This window comes from Triturus cristatus, chromosome 5_1 (assembly GCF_964204655.1).
Source record: "Triturus cristatus chromosome 5_1, aTriCri1.1, whole genome shotgun sequence".
Taxonomy (NCBI): domain Eukaryota; kingdom Metazoa; phylum Chordata; class Amphibia; order Caudata; family Salamandridae; genus Triturus; species Triturus cristatus.
Genome location: NC_140587.1, coordinates 143,541,460 through 143,567,289, shown reverse-complemented (window position 1 = coordinate 143,567,289; position 25,830 = coordinate 143,541,460). Strand labels below are relative to the sequence as shown.

At 50.9% G+C, this 25,830-nt stretch overlaps 1 protein-coding gene across 1 annotated transcript in view; it reads left to right on the top strand.

Annotated features, from left to right (window-relative positions):
- The first annotated feature begins 369 nt into the window (after positions 1-369).
- The window catches only part of LOC146830427 (fucolectin-1-like), a 117,639-nt gene continuing 92,178 nt past the window's right edge, over positions 370-25,830 (top strand). The window contains exon 1 of the mRNA XM_085604659.1: positions 370-473. The gene's annotated coding sequence lies outside the window, so the exon portion shown is untranslated. The remainder of the gene's footprint in view (positions 474-25,830) is intronic.

The following is a 25,830-nucleotide window of genomic DNA, read 5'->3' as shown; positions in this document are numbered from 1 at the left end:
TTTCTTATCCTCCCTGGACTGTAGCTAGGACTCTGACGGGGCATGGTTGCTTTGCGATGTTTTGAGGTTGCGGCGTAGGTGTGCTAAAGACATCTTGGGGACATTCATAAAGTTGACCTAGGAATGCATTCCGCTCATTGCTTACCATTAGCTTTGTGGTTTATTAACTCACATTTTCTGGCTTTCTATTTGTTGGCTTTATATGCCTTAGGCTGTCCAGCTGGAGTTCGTCCCTCCCGTTGCCCAAACCTTGTTTACTGTATTTGGCCGCAAACTTGCTTTCTGTAAACAGACCTTTAAATCTTGTTCTTGTCTTGTCACATTTGCTGTGCATTCAAAGACAGAGGTCAAATGTCAGGATGTGTCTTGCAGGGAACTTGGTGCTTATTTTTCGTTGTCTGACTTCAAAGTGAGAGGATTTACGTGAGGATCATGCTGGCTAGTGGGGGCTGATCAAGGAAGGCCGTAAAGGTGTTATTTTTATTTTCCAGCTCGCAACAAAATTTAAATGTCTGTAAATTAACTGTGCTGATGATCGAATCAATACATAGCTTGATGACATTTCCGCACATTATCATTTGTGCGCTGTATACTTTTAGCAGTACAAGTGTATGTGAGTGCAAATGTAATGGTCATTTCAATTGAAGATCTGTTGTCTGTAATGGCAGTGTGCTACCCCCCTCCACTCTATGCCAATGCACTCTATAGCACTTTACTCAAAACCAATACACGTTATGCTATTGCACTCGATGCCAATCTACTCTGCACCACTGCACTGTATGCCACTATATTCTACTCTTCCACTGCACTCTACACCACTCTACTCTGCACCATTGCACTCTACGTCACTTTACTCTGCACTACTGTTTTCCACTGCACTCTCAACAAATGCACTCTTAGTCACTCTAGTTTACACCACTGCACTCTACAACACTTTACTCTGCAGCACTGCACTCTCTGCCATTGAACTCTCTCACCTTACTCTGTGCCACTATACTCCGTGCCACTCTACTCTGCGCCACTCTACTCTGTGCCAGTGCACTCTACTCTGCACCACTCTACACCACTCTTCTGCACTCTATGCCAATGCACTTTAAACCACTCTAATCTACTGTGCACCATTGCACTCTGCCACTGCACTCTGTCACTTCACTCTATTCCACTCTAGTCTGCACCACTCTACTCTATATCAGTGCACTCTACCCCACTCTACTATGCACCACTGCACTCTTAGCCACTGCATTCTACACCACACCACACCACTCCGCAACACTGCACTCTATGCCAATGCACTCTATGCCACTACACTCTATGCCACTACACTCTGCCCTTCACTATTCCACTCTACACCACTTCACTCTACTCTGAAATAATCTACTCTACACCACTGCACTCTATGCCACTACACTCTACGCCACTCCACTCTACGCTGCGCCACTGTACGTTACACCACTCTACTCTAAACCACTGCACCCTATGCCAATTCACTCTACCCCATTTTACTCAAAACCAATGCATCCTAAGTCACTGTACCTATGCCAACTACTTTGCACCACTGCACTTTGTGCCACTATACTCCACAACATTCCACTCTATGCCATGCCACTGCACTCTACGTCACTGCACACTACGTCACTCTACAGCATTGCTCTCTACGTCACTGCACTCTACACCACTCTATTCTGCTCTGCACCACTGTACTCTACTTCACCTCTCTCTGCACCACCTCTCTATGCCAATCTACTGCACTCTACACACTTCACTCCAAGCTACTCTAATCTGCTATACACCACTGCACTCTAAACCACTCCAGCCTAGGCCACTCCTCTCTGCACCTCTCCAAACTACTCCACTCCACTGAGTAACACTGCACTCTACGCCCGTGTACTCAATGCCACTACTCCGTACCACTCCACTCTACCCTGCAGCACTCCACACTACCTGCAACCCTCTACAACATTTTATCCAACTCTGAAACAATCTGCTCTACAGCACTGCACTCTATGCTACTGCACTGTATGCCCGCTCTACTCCACTCTGCGCCACTTTACTCTACGCCACTGCACGCAATGCTGTATCACTCTACTCTACACTTCTCTACTCTCTGCCACTGCGCCCAACCCTGCACCACTATACTCTACCCTGCACCAATCTACTCTACTCTGAAACAATCTACTCTACACTGCTGCACTCTATGCCACTGCACTCTACATCACAGCCAAACTCTACACCACTTTACTCAAAACCTATGCACCCAACATTACTACACCTACGCCAACTACTTTGAACCACCGATTTTTACGCAACTCTACTCTACAACATTCTACTCTATGCCACTGCACGCTATGTCACTCTACACCACTGCACTCTACATCACTACACTCTACACCACTCTATTATACTCTGCACCACTGTACTCTACGTCACTGCTCTCTGCACCACTCTACTCTGCACCACTCTACTCTTCAACAGTCTATGACCCTGCACTCTACGACCCTACACTCTGACACTCAACTCTGCATGACAGCACTCTATGCCACTGCACGCTATGCACTCTAATCTGCACCATTCAACTCTACAACACTCTACTGCACTCTATACCAAAGCACTCTGGGCTAATGTACTCTATGTCACTGCACTCTACACCTCTTTACTCTATGCCACTGCACTCTACCCAGCACCACTCCACCCTATGCCACTTTACTCTACGCCACTCTACTCTACGCCACTCTACTCTACGCCACTCTACTCCACGCTGTGCCACTCTACTCTGCACCACTCTATACCATTGCACTCTACGCCACTGCAATCTACTCTGCACGTGACGTCACAGCACTCTATGCCATTGCACTCTTCACCACTTTATTCAAAACCAATGTACTCTACGCCACTGAACTCTTAACTCTACACCAATTTACTCTGCAGCACTGTACTTTACGCCACTTCACTCCAGGCCACTCCATGATGGTCTACTCCATTACACTCTGCTCCATTGCCACTCTCCTCCACTCTTCTCCACTCTATGCTATTCTACAACACCTCCACTCTATGAATCTCCACACAGCTCCCTCTATGTCACTCCATGCAACTTTACTCCACTCGGTTCTATGATGCACTACTCCACTCTACTCCCCTCCACTCAATGCCATTCCCCGTTATGACAATCTACTCCGCTGTACTCCACTCTATTCTACAACACTCTAATCCACTCTTCGCAACATCCTCTGTGCCACACCACGAAACTCTATGGGACTCCATTCTGCGACACTCTACTCAACTCTGACACTGCTCCACTCTACATCACTCAAATCTATGCCCTTCTACTCTACGACACTCCACGACCGTCCACAACACTGTACGCTACTCTATGACACTCCACTCTACTCCACTTTACGACACTCCACTCCACTCTCCTTTACCCTACTAACTTTCAGCCATGATGAAGAGCAGCCACGCTGGTGTACAACACGGCTAAAACATACTGGCAAAGCCAATAGCTCTTGCATTGGCAAGACCTATAGGCTTTGCCAATGCTTGTTTTACTGAGCGCTTACATACCACATGTGTCTTCTTGGAGCTGTAACTTAAAGAGTTTCCACCCAAATTAAACTAAAATGTCTACATTAGATTCACACACAGAATTCATATAGCCTTCGTTATAAATATTATTCGGTGTCTAGTATGTGATTAATTCATTTTAATTATTTTCTTCTGTAGAAAGCAGAAAAAGTTTGTATTTTATTTGTTATGCTGAATGTCACCTGCTGTGAAACTGAAATTTTTCAGGTAGCAAGGACTAGGATCAGACAAATACCATAACATACTGTGCAATTTTAAAATGACAACCGGCAGTCATTGTGTTTTCAGTAGCAGTCTGGGACCTTGTAGCACTATAAATACACGTCACTATCCAGCCTCACTGATCCCACCCCCATTGCACTCCGTATCACAGTTCCCAAACTTCTCATGACCTTGAACCGCTGCTGTGGCTGGTGGAAGTGTCCTGTTCAATGAGCACTGGCTCTGTGATTCTGATGCCACACAGCTCTGCCTGAGAACTTTTACCAACTGCTTGCATCTCTCTGAGGCCAGTGTTATTTGGCGTCTTTGAACTGTGTGGGTGTCTGTGGGATGGTCTGCCTGATGTGGTATCTGTGGTGCAGTTGCAGCCGCCATAACATGAAGGTCGGAGTGCGGCGGGCGGTGGGGCAGACAGGGGGAGGGGACGGGAAAGGAACGGGAAAATAATAATTGAAAAAAGCTTTCCTTTCGCTGCTACCTCCGACTGCTGCCTCTGTGTTCTCCCAGCAGTCTCTGGGAAGTCCCACACTGCTCTCATGCTATGAAAGCAGCACCAGTATTGGTCTGAACTACTTGCTCTGCCACTCAGACACTGCCTTGTAGCCTGCAGCTTTTTTCCATCCCTGCTGTGAACACAGCTGGGTAGGAGAAATTGAAGTGTGCATGTGTTTGGCCGGCCTAGGATGTCCAGGCAAACTTACATGTGCACTTCTAAGTGCTCACCATCTGCCCTCCATGGGCCTGCCCCGCCCTTCATGTATGCCAAAGCAAATTGACCGCAACCCGCGGCCTATCACAGCACTATCGCCTCGGTATCCCAAAACTCACCACTGTCAGATGGAATCTGACAGACGAAAACAAGACACACGGACTGGTCGCCCTCTTTGTCCTGCTGCCCTAACGCCATTTTGCAGCCGGACATGCCGTCTTCGGGGGTTGCATCGTGCGCCGGGCAGAAATTTGCAGGTCAGCAAGAGAATTGGCAGATGTTCTCCCGCTGGACGCGATGTGTCCATGGTGGTCGCCTTCGCTGTGCCGCGTCGCGCCGTTTGTCAGGAAGAGGTGTGGGAATTTTTCACGGTTAGTCCAGGCCATACTGCGGTGCTCTCAGTGTCCGGTGGCTGCACAGCGTGGGTGGAGGTGTAGAGCGCCTGTGTTTCAAGGCAGCGCTATTTGTGGCAATTTGTCCTGCCCTGAACGTTTTGGGGGCACGCCGGGGCTGGTGAGGTATTGTTTGGGGGACAATATGAGCAGCGCGGGCCAGGAGCTCCAAGGCAAGGTTTGTGGTGATTGTGCTGTGATACTTGGGCTTGTAGTCCTGCCCGGGACATTTTGGGGCGTGCCTGGTTTGGCTCGGCATTGGGGAACAGTGCAAGGGGCGCGGTGAAGGGGTCGCGGTCCCCGCACTCACGAATGTCGGGCTGTTGTGTCTAGCGTACATGGAGCTGTGGCTCAGAGGCTGTGCTGTGGGCCCGAGTGCCCCTGCCAGCGGGAGTTGTTCGCCGCTGGCCCGCATCTCGTCCGGTCATGTGGCTGCCTCCGCCCGGTTATGTTGTTTTCCAGGCAAGGAGCAGCCTGGTGCAATGGAGCGGGAGAACAATTGAATGTTTTAATTTACCTGTCCTGCGCTCAGTGGGAAGGAGGGATCTTTCTTTTGAACCCCGGTTTATTATGGCTACAACTTCTTCCATATTATCAGTTTTGGCCGACCCTTCTGTCTGGTCAGATTGTGTCCAATCTGCACTTTGCGCCTAGATGCTGAGTCTGCAGAAACAAAGTTTCTTTATGTGCCGTTTGTCCCCATATGTGCTTGGTCGGTAGACTCTTCCTTCCAATTAACGACTCTCTAACACAAAACCAAGATTAGCTCGTCACAGACTATATATACATAGACAACACATTTGGCGGCCACCCCATGATGTTTTGACTCACCCCGATTCATCAAAATAAATTGCCGTACGTAAAGTTTCGGTTGTATGTACTGACTTATCAGCTATGATACTATGTTTATGCAAATATAAACCCATTATATTAATTTCAGTTAGTAGTATTTTCATGCGACGCATGTCTGCATACAATAACATTTCTCTGTGGTGAGTGGCTTGCCACGTTCTTTTCCCATATTATGATCAACTCCGGGTGCGCCAAGGGGACCATTTTACGCGTGAGGAGATTCAGACGGCGGTGCGTCAGGTCAGGGCGAGCCCTGTGCACTCGTGAGTGTTTATTGCAGGAGGTGGAGCCACGTCTCTGCCACCTTTTTCGTAGAGAGCTGTAGGCGTTGGTGTTTTCACAATCCTTGGGTCAGTTTGGTGCGTAGAAGACAGTGTGGCGGCTACAGAGGGATTTTGTCTTTGTCTTATGTCCAGCTGTTTCCAAAACAAGCCTGGTGGTGCTACGTTTAGCGGTAAACTGTTTTTCATTAGGAGACACGGAGGCCCAGTGCTTTACAGGCCTAGTGTTTAGGGTCTCTGACGATTACTCCATAGGTTATGTGTTCACATCCTGGCAGTCATGGGGGTCTCAGAGGGACTATTACAGGCAGGGGCACTGTCTCTGAATTTGTATGGATATTTTCTTTGGTTGTCTGGTCAGTGCGCTGATACACATCAGCTAGGCTAGAAAGTTTTACACGAGCGGCTCGTGAAGCAAAACCACAGTGGGAAACGCTCTCTCTCCATGTAGTGCTGCACGTTCCTAAGAGCGGCAGAGTTGCAGCATGCCGGGCGGCCCGCAGCACTGTGCCCACCCCTCCCTAACCCTCCATCTACTTGCCTTCGCGATGCGGACGAGGGGAAGGGGTGTGGGATTTGGTCGGTGACCTTTGCTCTGCAACCGTCGAGCCCCTTAAGCAACAATTGAGTTGATTTTAGCCATTACGTATCCCTTTGCAGTTCTTGTGAACATTCTACTGGTAGGGCTGTCACGGGCACTCCGCATAAACGGGCTTGGGGGAATTTTGGAAGCGCGTGCACTCTGCAAGCGCAGGTTGTGGCTGGGCAGCTGCTGCCTGAGTGGTGAGCCTTGAGGGGGGGTTCTCGTCGGGCTCTGGCCTTGCCACGGAGTGCGTCAGTGTTGCTGGTTTTATCTGCAAGTTCTTTGTCACGGACTTGGTCCGAAGGCATCAGAGGGCTGTACAGCAGTCGCAGGATACATAGTGCCAATATCGGCAACTGTTGTCACATAACACATAGTAAGTACATAAATAAACCACACGACACTTTGTAAGTGGAGAAATATTGCTGCAGGTTTATTAGCAAAACCAATATGCAAACATGGTGGGTTATCTTACGGGCGATCCGATACCTGGGCAGGCGAACCCCTATGCCGCCTGCCCGTCTGAGAAGCCTAAATTACACCGTGGCAGTCGCCAATTGGTGCATACCAAACCTTGGGAGGGGCCACCCCCTCCCATCAGTGGACCACCAGTCCACGTGCTGACTCAGGCCCCCCCCCGAAGGAGGTGGGCGGAGCGTATGCTGGCAGCCCCCGGTTGCTCAGACCCACAACCACCCGTAGGACTAACGGGGCGCCGTAGTTCTTCCAGGGGACAACTCTAGACATCCCTGTGTATCCTGGCTTAGCACCACGCTGTGCTGCTGCATGAAATCCCCCTTGGTATCTCCAGACTCTGGATCGCCCTGTAACTCCTCCACAGCCTTGGGAGTGGCCAACGTCACTACCAGGGCCCCCCACCAAGGTAGCCTATTACTTACAACCTGCTGCAGCCAAAGCTTCCCCTAAGTCCAGTAGGAAAAGATCCATGCTTTAACTAGAGAGGTGTACCCCATCTCCCTCCAGGCACCCTGTGGATTTGGCGTGAATAAGACCTTGCCTGATGAAGCCAAAACCTCTTTGCCTTTTAACTTACAACATGCTGATAACCGGGCTTCCCCAGGTCCAGCCAAACCAGTCTTAGCCCATGCAGGCCTGGAGCCGGCATGCCCCCTCAGGACAAGTGCCCCCATTCTATCCAAACTCCCCTTGGATTTTGACTGATATGACCTGAAACCTATAAATAGGCGTTGGTCCAATGTTACCTTTGCATGGCTGAAGAACAATACCTATGACAAGCCACTCCTGCCAGGAAGTGCCCGCGGGTGGAGGTAAGAGTTGACAAACCCGCTCTACTTCCTCTTACCTCAGTTATCTGAGTCTAGCACTAGTCGGAGTATGACCATCACCTTCCGACAGTCACCACCCTATGTGAAGCCTTGCCCTCCCAAAGTTCTGCCTGCATACCAGCGAGCAGACAGGACAGCGTGACCCAGGGGGGAACCAAAGCATAAAATACCTCACTATGTTAATACTGGGAATGCCAGTGGTTCTCCTGCTACTTTGCAGCCCAGATATACCTCCTAGGAGTTTGCCCCAAACATATGGACCCAATCGCCCCCGTGGGAAGGCCACTTCCACAACCTGCATAGCTGCCAGGCAGTGCTAGAGGGCGGGAGAAGTTACCCCTTACCGTTACTCACTATAATTGTACCTGTTTTGTCGAACTAAAGGACGGGCTACTAAGTGAGCTGACCAGGCTCTGCCCTTGAAACCAGGGGTCAGACCCAAGCCCCTCTAAGTTCTGCTGCTTCACCCGCCTTTTAACACGAATCCCCAGGGCAGACCGCGGCCTCTAACCCATGCTTGGCCATGCCTGAGCTTAAAACACCTCTGAAAAGCAGGACAACAGGCTTGTGAGAAGTTGGCCTGATGTATGATGTCACTAGTTATAGTGTACACCTTATATCAGTCCAAATACCCTTATGGTGATTGGTTGTAAAGTCAACCTTATAGACCAGCTATCCTAGTGGTAGCATGGACAAGAGCAGTCTTAGGCTAAACTCTGAATGGCATGTGAAGCCAGCTGTGATACCATATGTAATCCCTTGAATACCAAATGAAAAGACACCACAACAGATATATATATAAAATAAAGTGTATTTATTCTAAGCAAACCCTCAGCACTCTTTATGAGATTAGAGGTAAGTACAACACAGTCTTATTTATGCATACATTAAGTCACACAGGTAAGTAATACAGTTAGGCCCTAGGGGCCACGCAAACCATATACTAAGTAAGTGGTGTAAGAACCACTGTCACGGAAATAGAATAGGCCTAGGCCTAGGGAATCGCTGGGGCTACACTACACTAGCGTTAGTTAGGAAGTGGGAGGCCCACGGGATTCGTGTGCAGAGTGGAAACACTCACGCGTAATGCGTAAAAGTCAATAGCAATGTTACAGTTTAGAAATAGATAGATTTAGGACACTTCCGGAGTAGCTAGGAAGTTGAGACTTGAAAACTAGACACTAGGATAGTCACTATCCTGATGAGCACCGGAGTACCCAAGTTACCTAGCCCACAGGCTGCGGGTGCATAGGGGTGAAGATGCGTCGTTTTCGTCGTCGACTCCTATGGATGCCTGAAGAAAGATGCTGACAGGCAGTCAGGGGAGAGTGTCCGGTGGATCCCAAGGCTGGGATCAAGAAGAGAGGAAACCTGCAAGCAGAGGGGACAGAGTCAAGGTCACTAGCCAGTGACCACGTGGAACCAGGAAGGAACCAGGCGATGTCGTGAAGAGTTGCAGGTGAAGGTGAAGCTTGTTGCTGCAGCCAGGAGGACCAGGAAGCGTCGAGGACGACCAGGACCAGGAGGCGAGCTGTCCCACGAAGGCTCTTGCTGTCGGCGGCGTCGAAGTTGGACTAGGACTCACCAAGCCTTGGCAAGCGGAACCCACGAAGAACAAAGGACTTGCTTCTGGTGCAGACCAGGAAGGTCTGGGGTGCTTCTTCTTTGCAGAGAAGCGGGAGCCAGTCTGGAGGAGCCAAACCAGCGCAGAAGATTTCAGGGAGCGTCGTCACAAAGGCCACTAGCCAGCGGGCAAGCAACCGGACAGACGCGGCAAGCAGGAAAATGCTGAAGGGCCCCACGCAGGACTCGTGGAGTGTGGGGGGCTGGTCTTCGGTGCAGATGGTGCTTGGGGTTGGGGCTTCTCAATCCCCGGTGCACAACTTCGAGGGTACCTCAGAAGCTGCGCTGTAAGTTACTAGCCACTTTTCCCAGGTAGCCGGTCCCACGTCGCTCGTCGCCTCCACGGATCTCAGCTCTGCTGCAGATGTGGATGAGGGTCGGAGAAGTCTGGAAATCAAGGCTCCGGGTGGGCTCTGCAGTCGGTTCCTCGTCGAACGTTTCACAAAGCAAAGGGTAGTCTCTTGATGGTGCCTGTTTGCACAGGGTAGCCACTCCTTGGCTACAAGGGAGATTCTTCAGTCTTCTTCTTTCGTCGAATGTCGAAGGTCCAGAGTTTCTGTTCAGTTTTGCAGGTTCAGGATAATCTAGAGTCTTGAGGCCCAACTCCCACTCTTATACTAATCTGGGGGGCTGGGATACCTGCTAGGTCACGCCTTATGGGTGGGACCTGGGAGGGGGTGGTTACACCCACTTCCCTTTGTCCAGTTTCGCGCCAGAGCTGGGGCTGGAGTGCCCCAGCGCCGGTTTGAACTGGACTATGCAAGGAACACCTTGTGTGCCCCAGGCATGTCTCATTCCTTTCAGCCCACCCTGCCCCAATACACTAAAGGCTGTCTGGGGAGGTGCTAGCACCTCCCCAAGCAGGAAACCTATTGTCCAGGCCTCCCTGGCTGGGATCACTCCCAGCTGCAGGAGGTCAGACTTGTGTCGTGGCAGCAGCATCCATTTTGTGATGCTGAGGCTTTGGTCAGAGGCTAACAGTTGAAGTATGATTTTAACATGTCTCTCCCTCTAGAAGGGAGGGATAATATCCTCATCACCAGAAATGGTATGGGGGTATTATTCCAAAGTGTTAGACACCTTACACGACATGTTTTGATACAGCCCAACCATAGTTACCATAACCGTTTAAGATTATAAGGCACTTTAAGAGTATATGGTAGGCTATATCATAGAACAGCTATAAGGACATGGTTCCGAAAGCTGCAGACAGGCTCAGCTCATGCTAGAGCACCATCTCACATGTTACCAAGCACTCTGCCTTCAGGATTGTTAAGGCCTGCCATAGGAGTGACTGATAGGTACACATGTGTCTATATATAAGGTAGGTATAGATATACTATATCTAAGCAAGGGGTGATTACATGACCTTGCCCCAGCTGAGTGATCAGCCAGTTGTGTCTGATTGGAAGGCCAGACCAGGGGTGGCATAATACATGCTGCAGCCCCTGGGAGGCCTAGGGTACACCTATGCCCCGGGTACCTAGGGTACACTGTACAGGGTCCAATAAGGTGATCCTTACCAATTGGTTATGTACCTAGGGTACATGGAGTCCATTTTACAGAGAGCAGACAGCCTGAGACCCTGAATGGCAGGATCTCAGGCCAACTAAGTCGAAAAACCAGCTAGACACTAGGCAAAAAGTTGGGGGTAACCATAGTCAGATATCCACCTTCCTACACAACCCCCCCCCCAAACGAAAGGAGATAAGGCTGGCCTTGACAAGGTAAGCCTCTATTGCCTGAGTGGCCATATAAGGAAGAACCAGCACTGGCATGGTTACCCCCTGTCCCATGGTCCACTAAGCAATCCCTCATCCTAAAGATATCATAGGGTCTCCACCATAGGGAATCTCTACCTCTGGTGTGTCTTTGCAAAGTAAAAGGCTGGTGTTGAGAGGGAGTACTGAAGTGAGTGTCCTCAAAGTGAGGCCTCAGCTTCCTCCAATCATCCTCCACCATGGATGCCTTTCTTTCTCTAACTGAGTTGCACTGTGCTCTCAGGGTCAGCCTCTGGCTACCTAAAGCTGGAGGCTGGGTCCCTTTTGTGGGCTTACTGGAGGGACAGGTCAGGTTTGGGGCCCTAAGGTCCCATGTTTGCCTGTGCCCAACAGAATCCCTCTGGGGGAGGTCCCTAACTACCTGTGAAGGGGATCCCTCAGGATTGTTTTTACCCATCACCTGGCTAGGGCAACTAACCAGGCAATCCTCATTCTTTTGAAGGGGGGGTTCTTGTGGACAGGGGCCCTCTTGGGGTCCACTGGCCTCCCTGACCTCTGCAGCCCTGGGCTGACTGAGGCAGGGTAGAGAGAGGCAGGCTACCTGCACCAGACTGGGTCCCACCTTGGAAGGGGCCACTGACATCAGAGGCTCTGCCAGGCCAGGCCTGGCTACCTCTGGGGCAGTTCCTTCACAAGGGGTGAGGTCAGATCCCTGAGGAGGCTGACCTTTTCCTAATGTCTGGGGAGAGGGAGACTTTTCTTCCTCCCCACTACTCTCTGTCTGTGTGGAGTGATCCATAGTTTCAGGCTTCACTACACCTATATCAGTCTGAGTGTGGGCTGAGACCATTACAGCCTTGCCAACCTTTTCAGGAAGGCACTCAGTTTGTGTTTGAGCTGTGACTGTCACAGCTCTGCCAGTCCCTACAGGGAAGTCTGTCTGTGCCTGGGCTGTGGCTACCACTGCCCTTCCAACCTTTTCAGGGAGGAAAGCTATTTGGACAGGGGTTGTGACTGGCACAACCCCACTACCCTTTTTGGAAAGGCCTACCATTTTGGAATGGGTGTCTTGTTCAACTCCAGCCCAAGCTGAGAGTTCTAAGTCATTCCCCAGCAAGCAGTCCACAGGCAAGGTTGGAGACACTGCCACCCTTTTAGGGCCAGTGACCCCTCCCCAGCTGAGACATACTTCTGCCATGGGATGACTGTTTTGTTTGCCATCAATGTTAGTTACCTGGTATGAGAAACCAGGCAAAAGCTGCTCAGAGGGAACTAGCCTATGGGCCACCATAGTGATGCTAGCTCCAGTGTCTCTGTAGGCCTCAGCTTTTCTACCATTGATGTAGGGTTCCTGTCTGTACCTACCCAAAGTGTTGGGACAGGCAGTGAAGTTGGCAAACCCCATGCCACCATCACAGACAAGAGTAGCTGCTGTAGGGGAATTGGCTAAGCCAGGATCCCCCTGTGTTCCCCAAGAAAACCCAACCAAATTTTTGGGGGCACTCCCACCACCTGGGGGATTACTGCTGACAGTAATAGGTGGTGTGACAGGAGTAGTTGGAGGAACAGTTTTGTTTTTAGCCTGTGGACAACTGCTGTCAGTTTTCCAATGCCCAGGTGTTTTACACACATGGCAGTAAGGCTTTTTAACTGTGGTAGAGGAGGGAGCTTGTGACCCACCACCCTGTGTGGAGTTTTGGGGCCCTGAGGAAGATTTCTCTTTTGCTTTGTCCCCACCCTTCTCTTGAGGCTTGGTGGTATCTTTCTTTTGGTCACCACCCTGATTTTTAGGCCTAATCCTGGTCCTGACCCATTTATCTGCCCTCTTTCCCAATTCTTGGGGAGAGGTCAAATCTGAGTCTACCAGGTGTTGATGGAGAAGCTGGTTCTGACAATTATTAAGGATCTGCTCCCTCATAATCAAGTTGTACAATCCTGTATAGTCCTGCACCTTGCTGCCATTTAACCAACCTTCCAAAGCCTTAGTGGCACAATCCACAAAATCAGACCAGTCCTGTGTCTGTGTCTTCTGGGTGTCTCTGAACAACAACCTATATTGCTCAGTGGTTAAGCCAAACCCATCTATCAGAGCACTCTTCAGGACTTTGTAATTGTTTGCATCCTCATCACTGACTGTGAGGAGCTTGTCTCTACCTTTGTCAGAAAAGGAGAGCCACAAGATAGCTGCCCACTGACTTTGGGGTACCTGCTGTACTTTGCAGGCCCTCTCCAAAGCAGTCATCCATTTGTGGATGTCATCCCCATTCTGATATGGGGGGACTATCTTGCTTAGGTTTCTATGGTCATAAGACCTATCCCTATCTCTAGGGATGTTGCTGCCACCAGTGGGTTCTGACCCACACAATTTTTGCTCTCTAGCCAGAGCAAGCTTCTCTTTGGCAAGGGCAATTTCTTCCCTCTGAATCCTCAGATTAGCTTCCCTCATTCTGGCTTTATGCTCCTTTCTCTCAGGTGAAGTCATTCCCCTGTGAGAGGAAGCATTAGAGATGCTAGAGACATGGGAGTGGATGGATTCCCTTGAAGGGGATCTGTCCCTCCTGCTTCTCTGTGAATGTCTACTTGTGGGTCTGTATGGGGGGACCCCATGCAAACTCCCATGTAAACTTAAGTTAGCCTGGCTAAGTCTCCTTACTTGGCTCTGGCTGTCTACCTCCCCATCTGAAGCCCCATCTGACTCCTCTGTGGTGGGTAGACCCTCCTCTGTGCCTAGGGCACCTGCCTGAGATGCCCTCTGAGCATCATACTCCTCTAGGAGTTGTCTTAACTGAAGGAGGGTATGGTTTGCACCCTGTTTTATTCCTCTGGAGGTACACAATTGTCTCATCTCCTGGAATGTTAAGGTATCATACCTAGAGGGGGTCTTCTGCAGACCTGACCCTCCTGGGAGAGCATCTACTTGATCTCCTCCCAGAGGCATGATCTAGTGAGGGTGTGGTGTGTGCACCTACCTACACTAGTTGTATCTACTAAACCTCTCTAGTGGTTGTAGTCAGGGTGTGTTACTCCCTTCAACCTACAACCACTAAGTCCAGTAGGACTTAAGTATTACAAACTATGTTATATGTACCTAGACAATATCTGTGTGATCTTTCAATTTAGTATCTCAAGATTACAATGGTATTACAACAGCAAGCTCAGATCCCAACCGCTGCTCACCAATGTGAGAAGTTGGCCTGATGTATGATGTCACTAGTTATAGTGTACACCTTATATCAGTCCAAATACCCTTATGGTGATTGGTTGTAAAGTCAACCTTATAGACCAGCTATCCTAGTGGTAGCATGGACAAGAGCAGTCTTAGGCTAAACTCTGAATGGCATGTGAAGCCAGCTGTGATACCATATGTAATCCCTTGAATACCAAATGAAAGGACACCACAACAGATATATATATAAAATAAAGTGTATTTATTCTAAGCAAACCCTCAGCACTCTTTATGAGATTAGAGGTAAGTACAACACAGTCTTATTTATGCATACATTAAGTCACACAGGTAAGTAATACAGTTAGGCCCTAGGGGCCACGCAAACCATATACTAAGTAAGTGGTGTAAGAACCACTGTCACGGAAATAGAATAGGCCTAGGCCTAGGGAATCGCTGGGGCTACACTACACTAGCGTTAGTTAGGAAGTGGGAGGCCCACGGGATTCGTGTGCAGAGTGGAAACACTCACGCGTAATGCGTAAAAGTCAATAGCAATGTTACAGTTTAGAAATAGATAGATTTAGGACACTTCCGGAGTAGCTAGGAAGTTGAGACTTGAAAACTAGACACTAGGATAGTCACTATCCTGATGAGCACCGGAGTACCCAAGTTACCTAGCCCACAGGCTGCGGGTGCATAGGGGTGAAGATGCGTCGTTTTCGTCGTCGACTCCTATGGATGCCTGAAGAAAGATGCTGACAGGCAGTCAGGGGAGAGTGTCCGGTGGATCCCAAGGCTGGGATCAAGAAGAGAGGAAACCTGCAAGCAGAGGGGACAGAGTCAAGGTCACTAGCCAGTGACCACGTGGAACCAGGAAGGAACCAGGCGATGTCGTGAAGAGTTGCAGGTGAAGGTGAAGCTTGTCGCTGCAGCCAGGAGGACCAGGAAGCGTCGAGGACGACCAGGACCAGGAGGCGAGCTGTCCCACGAAGGCTCTTGCTGTCGGCGGCGTCGAAGTTGGACTAGGACTCACCAAGCCTTGGCAAGCGGAACCCACGAAGAACAAAGGACTTGCTTCTGGTGCAGACCAGGAAGGTCTGGGGTGCTTCTTCTTTGCAGAGAAGCGGGAGCCAGTCTGGAGGAGCCAAACCAGCGCAGAAGATTTCAGGGAGCGTCGTCACAAAGGCCACTAGCCAGCGGGCAAGCAACCGGACAGACGCGGCAAGCAGGAAAATGCTGAAGGGCCCCACGCAGGACTCGTGGAGTGTGGGGGGCTGGTCTTCGGTGCAGATGGTGCTTGGGGTTGGGGCTTCTCAATCCCCGGTGCACAACTTCGAGGGTACCTCAGAAGCTGCGCTGTAAGTTACTAGCCACTTTTCCCAGGTAGCCGGTCCCACGTCGCTCGTCGCCTCCACGGATCTCAGCTCTGCTGCAGATGTGGATGAGGGTCGGAGAAGTCTGGAAATCAAGGCTCTGGTCGGGCTCTGCAGTCGGTTCCTCGTCGAACGTTTCACAAAGCAAAGGGTAGTCTCTTGATGGTGCCTGTTTGCACAGGGTAGCCACTCCTTGGCTACAAGGGAGATTCTTCAGTCTTCTTCTTTCGTCGAATGTCGAAGGTCCAGAGTTTCTGTTCAGTTTTGCAGGTTCAGGATAATCTAGAGTCTTGAGGCCCAACTCCCACTCTTATACTAATCTGGGGGGCTGGGATACCTGCTAGGTCACGCCTTATGGGTGGGACCTGGGAGGGGGTGGTTACACCCACTTCCCTTTGTCCAGTTTCGCGCCAGAGCTGGGGCTGGAGTGCCCCAGCGCCGGTTTGAACTGGACTATGCAAGGAACACCTTGTGTGCCCCAGGCATGTCTCATTCCTTTCAGCCCACCCTGCCCCAATACACTAAAGGCTGTCTGGGGAGGTGCTAGCACCTCCCCAAGCAGGAAACCTATTGTCCAGGCCTCCCTGGCTGGGATCACTCCCAGCTGCAGGAGGTCAGACTTGTGTCGTGGCAGCAGCATCCATTTTGTGATGCTGAGGCTTTGGTCAGAGGCTAACAGTTGAAGTATGATTTTAACATGTCTCTCCCTCTAGAAGGGAGGGATAATATCCTCATCACCAGAAATGGTATGGGGGTATTATTCCAAAGTGTTAGACACCTTACACGACATGTTTTGATACAGCCCAACCATAGTTACCATAACCGTTTAAGATTATAAGGCACTTTAAGAGTATATGGTAGGCTATATCATAGAACAGCTATAAGGACATGGTTCCGAAAGCTGCAGACAGGCTCAGCTCATGCTAGAGCACCATCTCACATGTTACCAAGCACTCTGCCTTCAGGATTGTTAAGGCCTGCCATAGGAGTGACTGATAGGTACACATGTGTCTATATATAAGGTAGGTATAGATATACTATATCTAAGCAAGGGGTGATTACACGACCTTGCCCCAGCTGAGTGATCAGCCAGTTGTGTCTGATTGGAAGGCCAGACCAGGGGTGGCATAATACATGCTGCAGCCCCTGGGAGGCCTAGGGTACACCTATGCCCCGGGTACCTAGGGTACACTGTACAGGGTCCAATAAGGTGATCCTTACCAATTGGTTATGTACCTAGGGTACATGGAGTCCATTTTACAGAGAGCAGACAGCCTGAGACCCTGAATGGCAGGATCTCAGGCCAACTAAGTCGAAAAACCAGCTAGACACTAGGCAAAAAGTTGGGGGTAACCATAGTCAGATATCCACCTTCCTACAAGGCTAACCACCAACATTGCCTTCTGAATGTTCCTGACACTGCCAAGGAACATGCGCATAACTGAAGCAACTGGCACCCTGCCATAAAAGTATCAATTTAGCCTTCTATGAATGTAAACGCGCTCTTGCGGCTATCCGTATTAGTGCTCCCTCCCAACAGGCAGCCCTAACCAGGTAACTCGCACCCTCCTGGGACTGGCACACTCCCGCCCCAGCTGCCCTAGAGTGCCTGTTCGAGTGTAGCCACAACCTTGCGTTTTATCACAGACAGATCATAGGGTATGATGAGACTCCGCTGACTCTACTGCTGAGTGCCCGTAGCACCATGGCAAGTCTGTCTTTGCCTATTCGGTGTCTGGATGCAAAGTTAACTGACATTGCCAGCCCCAGTCCCGGGTGAAAATAGCAGCTTTAAAGTTTCTGGTGCTATAGACGGTACCCGTAGCCTGATGGAACAGAATGCAATTCCCTTGCTCCTGTTGAGCACGAACCCACAGCCAATTGCTCACCATGGTTCAATACCTTCCTGCTGCTAATCATTTCCTAGCAGAATGTGACAAATCTATGTTCTGCAATGGCACCACTTCGCAGCCTGCACCATTCTGCCAGTGCCGAAAAGACCTTTGTCATGCTGCCTGGCCTAATCAATCTTGCCCTGTTCTAGAAGCGCCCGCTTCAGCCCTAGAGCAAACAATTCGCCAGTAACCCCAAACTGGCCCTGATGCGAGACAAACCATGCCAAGGCACACAAGTGAGTGTAATAACTAATAGCAGGTCTAACAGCGTTAACGGGCATCCTCAGCTTACAATAGGAGTGATGGAGTAAGGGTATACAGTGAGAATAAAGATGACAGCTTCCCATCTGACCAACCGTGGTGGGAACTACTCCTGTATATTCTAGTACACATGGTCCCAGTTCACTTGTCACTGCCTGATGTACGTGACCTAGGTACATGGTCCCCTTGCATGGCAGCATGCCATTGAGACCAACGTCCAGTCCCCGATAAGTACCACTATCTGCCTACGCTACAATCTTGCCTGGCGTTCCTTCATGCCCAGATATACCATGCGATGATTGCCCTCCTCCGTCGCTTGACCCGACCACACCTAGAAGAACAACACAGCAAGAGGAAGCGGCCTGTGACCTGCCCCACGACTCTACGAAATCCTCCTACCGAATGATGTGGGAGCTCGCCGCCAACCTCTGTCCAAGCCTGCCAACCCCACAAGTATTTGGACCCCTATTGCTCCAAGAATTGGAGGGGGGGGGAGGAGGGGCAGTCCTGTCTGGAGATGTGTGTAATGGAGGACATGCGTCCTAGAGTACCTATTGTTTGGGTGCAAATGACAGTACCACGAGTACCTGATGTGTTTAATACTAATAACAGTAGTAACAACTCAATCAGCACAGGGCTAGTTGCCCCCCCCCGTCTTGCAACCGTGTGTGACAGACAGGGAGATTAAAGGAAGGCTAACCCCAGTCAGACACAGAAAGAACCACCACGTGGCTGTGCCCAAAGACCACCATCCCGCATCAACCGACCCGATGGAAAGACAACAAGAGCCTAACGCTCCACACCCGCGGATGACCCAGAAAATAACCAAGCGTTTAACAATCGAGTAAATAACAACGGACATCCTCAGCATCTGAAGGCCTAGCCATTTCAGAAGTAACCTGGGACCCCAATGCCAGGCATCAGGGCAGGCCTCGGCACCTGTAGTGTGAGTGATCTTTGCCCACTTCCGTGTGAGCCAGGGCCCGCGATGCATACTTTCTTTATGATCGCTGAAGCACACGTAAACCACCCTGGCAGTACCTTGCCGCAAGGTCATCCTACCCTAAGGAGCCCCAAATGAACGACCAGGTTTCATTAACACTCACTCAACCTTAGGCGTAACTCTTTGCTTAGCCTAGGTGCTGGATGCAAGTGACACCGCCCCCTGCTCCCGACCATAGTGGTGAAGCATCCCAGGGGTGCCCGGCTAATATAAAAGACCACGACAGAAACGAGGAAGCCCTGCGCAGCTACAAGTGTTTTCCAGAGTAAAACTGGTCTGCAGGGCTACCCAGCATGCTCAGGCACTGGCTATGGCCTACAGACCGGCCACCAACACACAGCGCATTTACTAGGTGTTCCAAGTCCACTCGGTCTCATTTGCCAATGAAACAAAGCATTGCAACCAAGCCCCCCCAAAACCAGGCCCAGTCCCCCGCAGCGGCAGGAATACTATCAATCAACCTCCCTTCTCTCCTCATCAGTACTGGCTGGACTACGCCTCTTTGTTGCATAAGATGAATGAGTCATCATTGTGGCTAACAGGCATATCCTTTTGAAAATGCCTCCGTTCAAGCCTGGTAACGCCGGGTCACCAACACTACTAGCCAAATTTACTAAAGGTTTACACTCCCAAGCCCTTTCAGTGTAAATATTATTTAAATCAAAATGCACATGGGATACCTACGGGCCCCGATGTAATTTTAATGACGCTAGCATGCAGGTAACCCAATAACCTTCAAAAATTCCATCTGGACACTCATCCCTGCTCTATAATTCTACTCTTCATTGAATATACTTGTACCGTCACGGAATTTGGACGATATGTCACACACACAGCCAAGCTCTTATGAAGGGAAGGGAACAACCGACCAACCTTACACTAATGTGTCCCGCCTATCAACTGCACACCACCTACTAATAGTGCTTTAATGAAAGCGCTGTAACGCAAAGACCCGTGTAGCAACAGTACCCAAGGTAGAATATACCCGGAAATAAGAAAACGTTGATGCAATAAGGCTCAACCATATCCAGGGTTCAGTTCCCGAACCTGGCCTCCCTCACCATGTCTAACACATTTGCAAACATTCACAACAGACCGCTGCTCAGGGGACCAATCCACAGCTGTCTGACCAGTAGGCAAAGATTAGGCCCTAAGGGCTGCCCGCACGCACGTGGCCGAGACCCAAATCACCAGACTCGCTGCATGGTGTCCTTTTTTTTAACATACCCATAGATGAACTAGTTCGAATATGGATGGCACCAGAGTGGGGTCAAACACATTTTGCTAGGTGTGATGTTTTCGCCAACAGTGTGAAGAGTGATAGTTACCCAAGTGTGAGTGACACTTATAGCCAGCATAATAAAGCCAATGAGACATACATATCCGAAAATGCACCATTTCGCGCAACAAACCCAAAAGATCGTACCCCTGTTGCGAAACACCAGAAATTGAAGGGCCCTCATTGATGCCGTGTTGCAGTTTGGAACAAGACAGGTGCCCCGTGCGGAGCTCGCCCGCACGGAAATGAGCTGAAAAGTCGCATATACCTTAGCTTGGGTTGCCAATTTGTGCCACTCAGCTTATCTTGTCCCCTAAAAGCCCTCTCCATATATTTCCTTGCCAGATGAAAATCATATCACACCCATGAAGCAGAGTTCTTAAATAGGGCCTAGTCAAAACAAAAGACTTAAGGCAGTCTACTCAACTATGCTCCTTTCCATAATCAGATGCTGATATCTAAACAGTCTTCAACCAAGTTAAACCATATCCTGCATAGTAACAACAAATAAACAATCTCTTTCAGGCGGGCTTAAGTCCTAATTACAACTGATGCAGGATTTTAGCATTGGTCTATAAACACACAAAGTACAAATACTACAGGTAGTAATACTTTCAGGGTGCTAAAATCGAGCCTTAAAGAAGTTAGCCCCTGTTCACGCATGTCCCCACGCTTCTGGGCCCCCTTTTTATCAGGACAGTTTGCCTGCTTTTAATAGAGAAAACAGCGTTAACTGATAATTCTGTGACTCTGTACCAGGGCCACAAGAGTTCATTCTACACGGCGAAGATCAGACTAGCAGGCCCCACAGTCACCTGTGACCCACAGTGGCGCGCCGACCCCCAATGCACAAACCATCCACAACTGTGCCCCTCCTCCCTGCACACAGCACAAGGGGGGAAATCCGTCCCGGCCCACGTCCCGAGATGCAGTCCCCACTGACCGCCGCGCCATGGCCCGGAGGATGGAGCCCAGTTCCTGCGCACCGCACAACCATAAGCAGGACTCGAAGAGGTAGGCGAGCCGTGCCGTCCATGACAATGAGGCCTGGAAAACAAGCGACATGCCCAGAGACCAGGCGACAGCAACGCTCGAAACCCGGACCGCAGCACTGCAAAGTGTGGATCCACCACGCCGCGCAGGCGACCCGAGCGGATGGCGCGCCTGGCAGGCCACCCGCCATCGTGCCCTCCAGCCCAGGATACCATGGGCAAGGTGAATATGCCGCTCACATGGAAGCACACAACATGTGGCGCGAGCGCGACCCGGAGGCACAGGAACGCCTCATGGCACCCAATCATCTCACCGTCAGGTCGGGGCCAACACGTGGAATGCCAGCGTCATTCAACATACCTCCGTCAAGTAGGCATCGTGCAGGTGGCCCCCAGCAAAGCCCGCTTGGCCTGACCCTGATGTGGCACTGCACAGGCATACACCGGGAGATAGGGGGCTTCTAAAAGAAAACGCAATGTCGCCGCTAGCTAGCGGGACCTCACTGCCCGAGCCTGGGGTGCCTGCACCAGTGTTGGCAAGGCAGCAAGTAACCACAGCCCCACTGGAGAAGGCAGGAACCGCCCTCTCGCCTTCGGGCCTGAAGGGGCGGCCGAGCCGGCCTGCTGCCGTACCGCCTGGGGCACGCTCGAGCTTGTGGCTGGGCCGGAAGGGTCGCGATATTATTGAAAGGCGCGAGCGCGGCCCGCAGATAGCCGCGCGGACGCGACACCGAACCCGCTCCGGCCGTCCGTAGTCCCGGTGTTGGCGTGCCCTGCCCGGCAACTACATACGCGCTCCGCTCTCGGCCCCGGCCTCCGTCCACCTGTGACCGCGCTAAGCACCGGATAAATGCTTAATACCGACATACATGTGCACAATGCCGTCCTAAGCACCTGGGGAGGCAGAATATACGTGACACCGTTCATGCCATTAATAAAATCCGTCGAAAAACAGCCCGACCACACAAGGGACTCCAACCCCCAACCTTCTCCTAGGAAGACAGGCGCTTCCACGAACACGCTGCACAGTCCCGTGGTCCCAAGCACACTCTGGCGCCGTTAAACCTCGGCTCAGCGAGCACTCAGAAGAAACCATTTGGCTTGGTAAAGGCGCGCTTCCCCCGACACAGGAGAGCGGGCGAAAAGCAGAGCTAACCCCCCGACTACCATGCCATCCCTACTGGCAGGCAGTACAGTTCAAGGTTGCTTGGTGTGAAGAATCAGAAGCTCCGAGTCGATCTGTAGCCAAATTAACCCTTTCTGCAACATTAATCAACATACTAATAATGTAAGCTTTGCGGTGTGTACGCATTTCCAGATGAACGCTTGTAGCTCACTATTGCATATTAGGACCTTAACTTATAATTTGCAAGTAACAAAAGGATGCCTCTTTTGAAAAACAGCAACCCGCTGACCCACTTCCATCACACGCACACTGTATTTTACTCGGCACCCGCTCGCTCTCCATGAAGATAATGAATCACACGAGTTATCTTGGCATTTATGTGAGGCCTGGTAATTGACGCGGAACAATTCACACCCGCAGCACAAGCCGCCTCACGCAATCTGCCCGAACTCGGACTCAACCAGTGGCACAACGAGATCCAGCCCCGGAGCCGACCCACACCTGTCACAACCCGGGGACAGTGCGACCAGAAAATTCAAAGGAGAGGCTCCGCGCCTCGCAATGCGGCACAACCCACGCCACCAACACACTGCCCCCCCCCCCACAAAGGCAGAGGCAGGACATGCCCAGAAACACGTGACGAGCCGACAACGAGACTCGCTCATGGGTCCCAACAATAATCGACGCAGGTCAGGCCCAGGCCTCGAACCCCACGACCAACACCGAAACACCGCCTGCCCCTACCCGGACAACCACGCCGGGCATGGCCAAAGGGGGAGAATAAGGAGGAAGACAGAACTCGGCAATGGCCCCTCCTGGCCCGCACTCACCGCAAACGAAGCCGGACCCGATGACGACCACACCGCAAGGCGGGACGAGAGGGACAAGAGGGCGAGGAAGGGGCGGGGACAGCCTAAATACCCCTGCCCTGCCCTGCCCTGCCCTGTTAGGGGGGCTGCTGCGCAACCCCCCCCGGGCAGCCTTGCAAGTGTGCAGCGAGTTGCGATTAGCAGCAATTTAACATGCTGACGAGGTTGTAGATGGTTAGGTGTAACATGTTCTAATTTCGGTGATGGGGCGTGGTGTTCCAGCCACGATGGGAGACACGTCACCATTGCAGTATGGCCACGCAGGTTGTTGGCAGTCCAGGCACTTCTGTTGTTCCCTACATGGTTCCGCACATGGCTAGGGAGTCTCTTCCGGCGTGGGTGCGGTGACTCAGGAGGTAAGGTTGATTGGCTTGTTGTTGCTGCCAGTGTGGGGCCGGGGGAGTGGTTTCGTCGTGGTTGCCCCTTTATGGCCATGGGGCGCCTAGTTCCAACGGTTAGCACGACAGAGCTCACTGTGGATAGGGTGGCAGTGCATCCTCGGGTGTATATAGCTTCATGGGGGGATACAACACACCTAATCCTGCCCGCTTTGTCCTCTGCTCCAAGTAATGGCAGATTGCCGCCTATCTAGTTCGGTTTGACATTAACAGTACACTGCAAGTTTGTAGTATGGTGTGGTAGTGGGCATCGTGCTATGACCCTCAGTGATTGGGTTGTAGGGATGTTGTTGGCACAGCCCCAATGGTGTGGTGGGCTGTTCTCAAGCAGATCTGGGGCTGGTGTCAGGCGGGGAATCTTTCACATGGCTTTACCTCACGGGGGTCGTTCAGTTCACCATTGGTTTCTTTTGTGTTGTAGGGCCTGTTGCAGAAAGGTTTGTATTGGTTCCACACACCATCCATATAAGTACCTCTTACACCAAAACAGGACCTCTATATTGAGAATTGGTGGGTGTCACAGATATTATTTGCTGTAAGGTTGGTGAGCCGCTGCGGTGTTCCTATGTGGAAAACACAAGTCACTATACCTCTATTTTGAACAAAGCGAACTAGGTCTATAGCTGGTTGAGCTTCAAGGGTGACAGAATCGAGCTTTAGTTAAGCAACCAAGAATTTGGAAATCAGAGGAATGTGCAACAAAATATGTGCACTCTGCCCCATGGGCAGGTTATGGTTGCCTCAGTTAAGCATAGAAGCTTCTCGCCCTGATAGCCAAAGTAGACAGGCTGGCTGTGGGTGAGGTCACCTAACAAGAATCTGGTATTGGGTAAACGAGGGCTTAGTTAATCCTGAAGGATAGGCACTAGATTTCAGACAGTGGTATCTCCTAGCGGAACCACTGAAGGTGTACTGCAGCTAAACAGGAAACTGGGAATCTGGGATTCCGACACTTTTGCGGGTTTAAAGCATCCAGGGTCAGAGATGGACAGTGGGTACTGTGCATCTGTGATCCAACGGCAGTTAAGCAAGCGGGGTGCGCTGCGTAAGTTGTCACTGCACGAAAGGGTGAGGTGTCGCTAATAGTGGGTGCAAGACATATATTGTTTCCAACCAGATTTGACACCATTACGGTGTTCACCAGGGTTTAGCAATCAAAGGGGTTTGTGCAATCGTCTGGTCAATTCATTGGTAGAGAATGCCTAGGAGTCGTTTGCAGTCCTTTTGCAACCGCCCCACAGGACAAATGTTTTAGGCCACATGGCTTGTGAAGGGCTTTTGTGGTGGAGCCTGGTTGAAGAGCTAACGTCGGGCAAGTGTGTCTTGTGCTTTCATCGCAGGGTGAGCGGGCTGGAGGTCAGGGAGCGCCGATGCATCAGAAGCACTGAGCAGCTTTCAGCCAGGTGTGTATGGTTGATATCTGATGCAAGGGGCATTTGTCAGACTGAAGCTGTACGCAGATGTTCCGCCTTCGGTGCTTGGAGGTCTGTTGGCACCGCCTTATCAATGGAAGCCATTGTCTAGCGGGTTGCTCTGAGCGTAGTATTTGCAGGCTTAATTAACATTATCAGCTACCAGTTCAAACGTGCATCTTTCACTAATTTATACAATGCAGATCACAAGAACTAATTCTCATACTCCTGCAGTAGGTGCGTGAAAAGGTTGGAGGATCCTGGCAAGGGTGCTGTGCCACGTGTGGTTGGTAGCTTGTGTCACTTGGTTTGGGCAGGAACACGGCCTGTCCTGTCGCCGGTGGTCAGCGAAGTTGGTGGCCTGTGCTCCCAGCAGTCCTGTTTGACGAATGCGGGGTGACCATATGGCAATTTCACTTGTTTGTGGTAGGTCACCTTGTTTGGGGTTAGGGGTCCGTTGGTCTAAGGAACTGGGCAGTGCGGCTTCCTGCGCTCAGGTCGGTGAGCAATAACTTTGGGTGTTATGGTGTGTGTGGTAAATTTTGGGCAGGGAGACTCAGGCCAGTCCACACCCTTTGGTCGAGCAGGACATCCCGCGCAAACTCCTTCAGCGGGGATCATTTCAGGGATGGGTCATAGGGATCAAAACTTGTCAGCAGGGACACAGCAACCCCCTAGTCGCACCCTGGCACGGGTATTAAAGCTTCCCGCAAGTTTAAGTTCTGGTAATAATATAGAATGTCTTATTAGGAGGGGCCCAGTGCGGTCATGCCATTGTCTCTTTTTT